Source organism: Opisthorchis viverrini (assembly GCF_000715545.1).
Source record: "Opisthorchis viverrini unplaced genomic scaffold opera_v5_430, whole genome shotgun sequence".
NCBI classification, from domain to species: domain Eukaryota; kingdom Metazoa; phylum Platyhelminthes; class Trematoda; order Opisthorchiida; family Opisthorchiidae; genus Opisthorchis; species Opisthorchis viverrini.
This window is the reverse complement of record NW_008752087.1, coordinates 312,579-320,510: the sequence shown is the minus strand read 5'-3', so window position 1 is coordinate 320,510 and position 7,932 is coordinate 312,579.

The following is a 7,932-nucleotide window of genomic DNA, read 5'->3' as shown; positions in this document are numbered from 1 at the left end:
CTTCCGGCATCTTCAAGGTCAAACTATGAATAAATCAATGGCCTATTGATATTCCAAGAAATTCAAATCCGACCACAACTTACACGATACCATCTTTTTACTGACTTGGGTTCGGAAGCTCGGGGCATCACCTGTTGATCGCGTGTTTTTGGATCATTAAAGTTTGTGTCCGAGGTTTTTCGTCTTCTTACTATCCGCAGTGATAGGAGTCTGGATCAAGCAACATAGCTGGGGATAGAGTATTGCCACAATCCGCATATCATATTGTTTGTTCGCTGCGTGACCAAACCGTAACAGGTACATGATCCGAAGCGCATTGTCCCGATTAGAGACGTAGCTTGTGTCAGCTACGTGGATCTGGATCAAACGTTGGATGTCTCTGTACTCTCAGGACAAGCCACATTTGGTCCGCTTATACAGATGTTGAAAAACGTGACCCATATGAATGGTTCCACGTGCGCACTTGACTTCATAAAGAAACACTGACCAGGCCAGTGATGAACGTTTGTACTTTCTTTCAAAGCGTAGAAAAAGTTGAGTTGAGATGAAGTGCCGAATTTTAGCCGCATTAAACGTGGATCTTGCAGCTGCACATAGGTTTCTGGTTATGACCGAAGTCATTGGATCGTCCTTGAATTAGGAAACCATAAAATGCCAGTTACATTCAACTGTATTGGTCGCTGCTGTTCCTGTTTTGTTCCATATACTTCATGAGGTAGGATGATTTGGGTAATCAACCTTCCTTAGAGTGTTTGCCTAGCATACGGTTCGATTTACAGCATGTCATCTAATCATATTTTTCAATCTCTTAGAGCCAAGTAGTGAGCGAGGCTTTTTGTTTGATGTGAAGACATCGTATACTGTCTACTTTAAGCTGCTTGTGGTAGGGACGTCTCTAAATACAACCATCCATTCTTCTTGTCAGAACCATATCCAGGCAAGGGATCACTTCACTACCCATGATAAAAGTGATAGATGTAGTTGGGTTATTTAACCGATTTACAAAATATGTCATCTATAGGTCTGGGGGTACTAAACGACTTCCGATGTATCACCCGTCAACTCTTTGTTCTCAAGTTTAGCCACACAGGTAACAGCTAGTAATTTATCTAGTGTTGATTGCTCCCATAATTTATGGATTAGCCATGCACACATTGAACAGGTCCTTCAGCCTAGCTGTTGATATGGTTAACCCAGAGCTTTCAGTTTTGATAAGTATGCATAATTAGCCAAAAGTTTCCAGCATAGGCATATTTGCGAGTAGGGGGGATTACGTCAATCAAAAGCACGGTCCAAAATACATTCTTTATGATCGAATTCCAGACTTTAAACGGACAGTGCCAACAATAAGGAAACTGAGTGGACAAGCATCGAAATCCGTTTTCCTACTTAGGTTATTTGAACTAAGATGCTCGGCATTCTAGGTGATATATTTTTACATAGTTTCTGTAGAAAGAAGAAAAGAATGATTGGTTGCTCAAACTAACCGCCTTTAATGTGCTTCGTGCCGATCATTAACAAATGGTGTTTCGTAACAAACATTGATCTAGGACCTCTTTTGGCAAATCCAGAAATTGTACGCCTGTCTTATTTTAAGATATTACTCATATATATGCTTTCAGCAATAATCAATTGCGTAAACCAGTAAACAGTAATAATTCTTACTAGAAGCAAAAACCTAGGACTACAAGAAAAATATCCCTTATAGCCGGAACTACTGTTTTAAAATCTGGAATGCAATAAAATCATCCACTTTAGGTTGCACTAGTAAAAACGTTTGCTACACGTTTCTCTACGAAAACTTTGCAAGCAATTCTTCGCTCTTTAAATGAATTTTCCCGCATGTGCGGGAATTTGTAAGCCAAAAGCTTGAAGTATAATATACAGACCAACAGCTTCTGGGGATAGTTTGCAGCACTTACATCCGGATTCTTTTACTGTGGCCACAAAATCATCACCATCAACGGTGTACCGATAATATGCAGCATTGATGATTTACTTCTGTACAACCAGAATTTATTAGAAAACTTTATTGCAGAGAAAGAATAAAACTGGATGTAAAAAGGGTTGATCGCTTACCTATCAAAATCATTCCAAGATGCTTTTATCTCCAGGTACTCGTTCAGGCAAGTTAGGTGGTAACTAACAACGGAAACGCCAATGACAGATTAGAAGCCATATTTTTCAGCGACCAAAACCAGGCACACTGAAGCTCACGCGGTTTTTATCCTGAATGGCCAGTGGCAACAACAGCATTCATACGCTTTGTCACATTTTCATGCCTTTCTACTGAGCCAAAGGTTGGTCCCTATCCGCTTTTGCCACTCTAAATTGGGCGAAAAACAAAGCTACAAACACTCGCAGTATGCGACCTAACCAGCACAGAATCTGAAGTTTGACAGTTTCTCCCCAGATTTCCTCGTCAAACAGCCAAACACTTACCCTTAATTTGTCTTGATATTAACTTGCTCATACCGGTTTACACGGGCCATGGTTTTGAGACAACTGTTGCCGGGAATCTGAAGAAGCTCTCTCGCTCAAGTAGGCCACGTCTCACAGCCCTACTAAAACAGCCCATACTTTTGCCTGATACACACGTTGTTTGAGTCTAAGAGACACATCTATTTGACTCCAAGAGTGTCTTAAATTGGTTAATGCGATCCAAGTCTACAGATTTGTGCTAATATAACTCCTGAGATACTTAAAACACTACTTGACATCAAGTACGTCTCCCTGGATAATGCGTAACATGTTAAGTGACTGCCTATCTAGGAGCGTAGCCTTGCACTTGGTGAGTAAACAGAGCACAGCAAAGAAGGAAACAGAGCCGGAAATGTTGTGAAATGTAATGAGCTCGGGTGCGCTGCTTGATTATCGGTGTGTTTGCCGAGCTTGGCAGGGTTGAGTCGGTGAACTCTGTGCGTACCCTATAACGCTAGAAACTTTGAGAATGCAAGGAACTTATTGTGTTAACAGGTATTTGGGACACTAAGCAAACGCGTCAGACAAAAAATAAGTCAACTGAGTCACATGAGCCCTAAAATCACGCTGGTTGATTTTAAGTCCGTGTTCCACAAGCTACATTAAAGTGGTGAACAACAAGTTCCACCAAAAGTCTGTTTACGAATTTGTTACGGTTCGGTCACGCAGCGGGCAAACAATATGATATGCAGATTGTGGCAATACTCTATCCCCAGCTATGTTGCTTGATCCAGACTCTCTAATGATCCAAAAACACGCGCTCAACAGGCAATGCCCCGAGCTTCCGAACCCAAGTCAGTAAAAAGATGGCATCGTGTAAGAAGTGGTCGGATTTGAATTTCTTGGAATATCAATAGGCCATTGATTTATTCATAGTTTGACCTTGAAAATTCCGGAATTTTGCTGCTACACATAAAAATACAGCGTTTTTTTGGGATATTGATATCCCCAACAGAATTGGCTCAAGCTAACTCTTCTGTGAGCTCCACACTAATCACGGGCCTCGGTTTTGGAAGTGGAAGTTTTTTCTGCATAGCTTTGATGTGATGTTGTGAACCAAAAAAGCGTATAAGTATAAGAAACGTTGGCTGAAGTAGTTTGCCCCTTGGAAACAAATTAAGATCATTGTATATCAATCCAAAAGTATCCCAAAATTAGACATTAGAAACACCTTATTCACCATAGATCTTCTAAGTTTTATAATAACTGCAAATCTTAGGGTTATTCAGGTTGATTTCATTGTCTCCAAAGAAACGGATATGCTAAAGCTTTGCTTCACAACATCAAGAATGTTTCCGGTTTCTAATAATGAGGAACACTAATAGGGATGATAAATATCCACTAACATATGAAAAAAACACGCACAGAAAACCAGCGTCAACTGTCAGGTTAAAAAAGGTTGAGTTCAACTGCATCCAAAATGCTCCATGTTCTTACTCAATTACACTTGCAAGACATACTGGAGCAATAACTAACTAGTTCATACGGGAAAGCATACAGCTTATTCTGTAGAAAAATGGCAAGAGATTGTCGAAGTATGCATCAGCTGCATATGTGCATGGGAAATAAATATTTAAAATTCAATAAAATTCAATAATCTATAAGAGACAATAGTAAACGAGAAAAAATTGGCATAAAATCTTTTTTGTAAACTTCTGCACCTTTCTTCAGATGTTTGCAGATAGCAGTAGCTAGCAAAAAAATGTGGTTTTTATATAGCCTCGAACATTTTGGATCCAGCCTTTTACCGGTTTTTCGACATAACTTAATCCTAAAAGTGTAAATTAGAGCCCTTGGGGGATGTTTCTACAATTTATCCGGATAAATGTCTTATGATCTCAACTCTTTTGCGAAGAATGGTGGGCCCTACATCACAGACCACTTCCAATTTTTAACATTAAAATAATTAATCACTGCATCCGCTAGTTGGAGGGGTTTTTCATCGCCCGGCTGCAACCAATTTTGTATTGCCTGTGAAAGTTCACTTCTAATGCGTTAAAGCAATTTTATTATCTTTTAACTACTACTACTTGTTCCCATTTAACCATGCTGGTATGCCTTGCTGAATACCAAGTTCAACGCGTTTCGGCCATGTAAAAATGAAACATCACATCAGTTAAAACACTGTCAGGTTGGCTGATTGGAGACAGGGAAGGCATATTATGGATGAGAAAATCTGTCTGCATTTGCCTTACACACGTGAACCATAGTTACGCTAAAAGATCCAGTCAGATTTGTGTTTTAATTAATTTTGTGTGTGAAAGAACCGTCCTCTATACTTTTCTGCGTACTTTAACAAGGTGTTTCTACTGCGTTAAGAATTCCATTTTTTCAAAATTTCTCCAGCTAGAACCAATCTATCTGTGCTATCTTATGACATAGTAATGCGATGCGAAAACATGTGGTTAGACTTTAATCCATCCAGCAACCGCTTAATAATCCATATTGAAAAGCTTCCAAGGAACCTAATAGTCTTGTGTGATGCTCCACTAAAGGGCAGAATGAGATGCCTAAGTATAGCTGAAATTAGGCGAGTTGCTTTACCACTCGTTTTAAAATCCTTTGAGTTAACCCGACTGTGGAATTGTAGACTGACCTAAAAAAACAATGACTTTTCGCGATGAAAATTTAAGTCTAATTTTTGCGCATTATATGAAGTTCGTTGATGTTGCTAGAAAGAACAAAAATGCACAAAAGCTCAGGAAACTTATCCGATTGCGAAGTTTAAGGCAGTCAACTATTCATTGTGTCCCTGAGAGAAAATCAAACCAGTAATCAGCTGCATCCGAAAATTTACAGAATATACACAAAAACTAACATCATGATACAAACCACGCCATAACCTCTACCATTTGGAGGTGGAACGACACCAAGAAATCAGGCCAAACACTTAATATTTCCGCCAGGTTAGTTGGTACGTTGCGTTGTTCGAAGCTAACACAAAGTATCCTGTGTGCAGTTAAATAAAATCTTCAGTACATTAATTTCAAGGCTATCTTTGTTCATCGTCCTCAAATTCATAAAAAGCTTACCTTTATAACTGCATCGCTAGTGCACATAACTTACCGAGTGACTGGGTTTTTCATCTAAGCCTCCATCCATTTCTCCGAATCGGGACCAAGTGAATATCAATGGTATGGAAGACTCATTGGTAATTCTTGTAGTCTGTGTGGTTGATAATCCCACGTATGTGTCAGGAAAAACAATCTGAGCTGGATTCAGGCGTACTGGGGCAATCACACCTCTGCCTCTCAAACCAATCTCCAATTGTTCCCCTACAAATTAGCAACGTTACATTATATAGTTTGATACCTGTGGCTAATACTGCGTGCAGTCTCTCAGCATATTCACGGGATTCATGAGGACAAAATGTCACAGCAGTTTCTATAAATCCATTGGGCTGCACAGTCCACTCGGTTGGAAAGACCTTAAAAGGACTAAATTCTGGTAACTTTCCAATCAGGTAACTCACGCATCGACAATCAAGGTTACACAAGCAGTGGCATTCCCCTTATTTCGCACGACTATGCTTTTAGATATTGTGTGCCGTATTGGAGTATCATCAAATGTAATTTCATCTGGAATGTCCAAAACTGCCCGTGGGCCAATGCAGTTGACTGGAATGGAGTATATTTCGCGATCAGTTGCGCATATCAATTCATGTTTATAGTCCCTTAAGTCTTCTGGGGTGAAAGCCACAATCACGCTGAATGTTAAGCCTGCAGCAACTCGAGTAAACGTGTGCTTTCCTGGCATTAGGACGAAATAAGGGTTATCGGCTTGCAGGATCTTTATACTGTGTGCAACCTGGAGAATCGAGTTAGGTCATATTTCTGATATAAGAACCAATAAATACTGTGTCGATATTCCGAAACACGATCGGCAACTCATACGTCATGTTTGGCTGATAGTTTTGAAAGGTCAGTCTGGTTGGGTTTGGCTGGATAACAGGGACATCTAAAGAGACGACAGAGTGCTGAGTATGATTGGGTAAATGTAACAAAACAGCAAGATTACCTGCTGTCTCTTCCCAGTTAACAAGTTTAAAGCGAGAACTTCGGGTGGTTCTCTACAGTGGCAAGATCGAAGCAGTTCATGGGACGTTAATGCCATCTTTGTGGCATATTCCGTTGGCTTTAACTAAAATACGAGCATCACAGTAAGTGGCGAAGCATACCATCTTCTCTGGAGACACATCTCGAGGAGCTTCAATACTAGTGGGTGCGTTGGAAGTCGATTTTGTAACCAACATTTCCGAGTTTAAAGGATAAGCGCAATTTTCCCCTGAGACTCGGGGTTAACGGAAAATCGAAAAAACGCAAAAGTGGTTGCTATAGTGATTCGTAAACGATCGCCGGGTCCAAGCGCGTTTTCAGTTCGAGTTCGAGATCAATGAGTTTTTCACGGATTCAGGGATTGATACACAGGATCGAGGCTTTTGCCCAAGTTTCCCGGGTCGGTTTTGTTCTTGTCGGTCAGTGGCTGTCGTTCACCTGAAAGGCACAAGTGAAAAAAGGGTGTAGCACTGCTCTTTATGTTCTCAGCGCGGGGCAGTATGCTTGCCAGCGCGAGGTTTCGCATAAATAAATGTCTAATAGTGCTTTAAATTGGGTTCTAGAAGGAGCGCGTACAACCGTCGGAGGGAGGTCATTCCACGCAGCTACTACCCGAAATGAAAAAAAGTTTTGTCTAATGAATGTGTGTGCCCTGAGCTTGAAGATTTTCTTACTATGTCCCCGCTGGGTGTTTGCTGGGTCAGCGGTAAAAAACCTGTTTGCCAAGCTTTGTTCAAACAGGGCGTAAGTAAGAATTAGGTCCCCTCGGAGGCGACGGTACTCCAGGGGAAAGAGATCAAGCATCGCGAGACGCGTTTCGTAGTCCACGGATTTGAGGCCGGCAAAGTTCATGAGATTTGCGTCAGAGTGATGACCGGTTATTTTCACATTTTTGCCCATGTTGTTATTGGACTTTACCAAAAATGCTTGCTTTCACTTACGCAATCATATCAAGTATAGAGTTGCTCTTTCTTAAGCTGATGCCAGCGGCTAGACGCACAATGCATTTTTCTGCAAACCCCCTGCGGGCGAAATAAAAAATTTAACGCCAAGATGTTGCACTTCTATGCATATAGGAGTAGACTGAAAACCCCCCTCATCTGACGTCATTTTTTGCGATTTGTTTTAATCGATCTCTTCTGAAAATTATTGGCGCATATTCGGCTTTGAACTTCGTCTGCTTTGGCTTCGAAAGTGGCTTACTTTGGGAAATTTGTGGGTGCATCGATTTCATCCTTCACGGCATTTGAGAAGACCTGAAATGAATACATGAAAGATAACTTTGTGATATTTGTGCGTTCATCCAGTAATCGAAGCACCAACACTATTTTGCGTTACGAATGGGTGTACTACAAATGCAGCAGGCGCCCTCCAAGAAAAACGGAAAGCCGTGGAA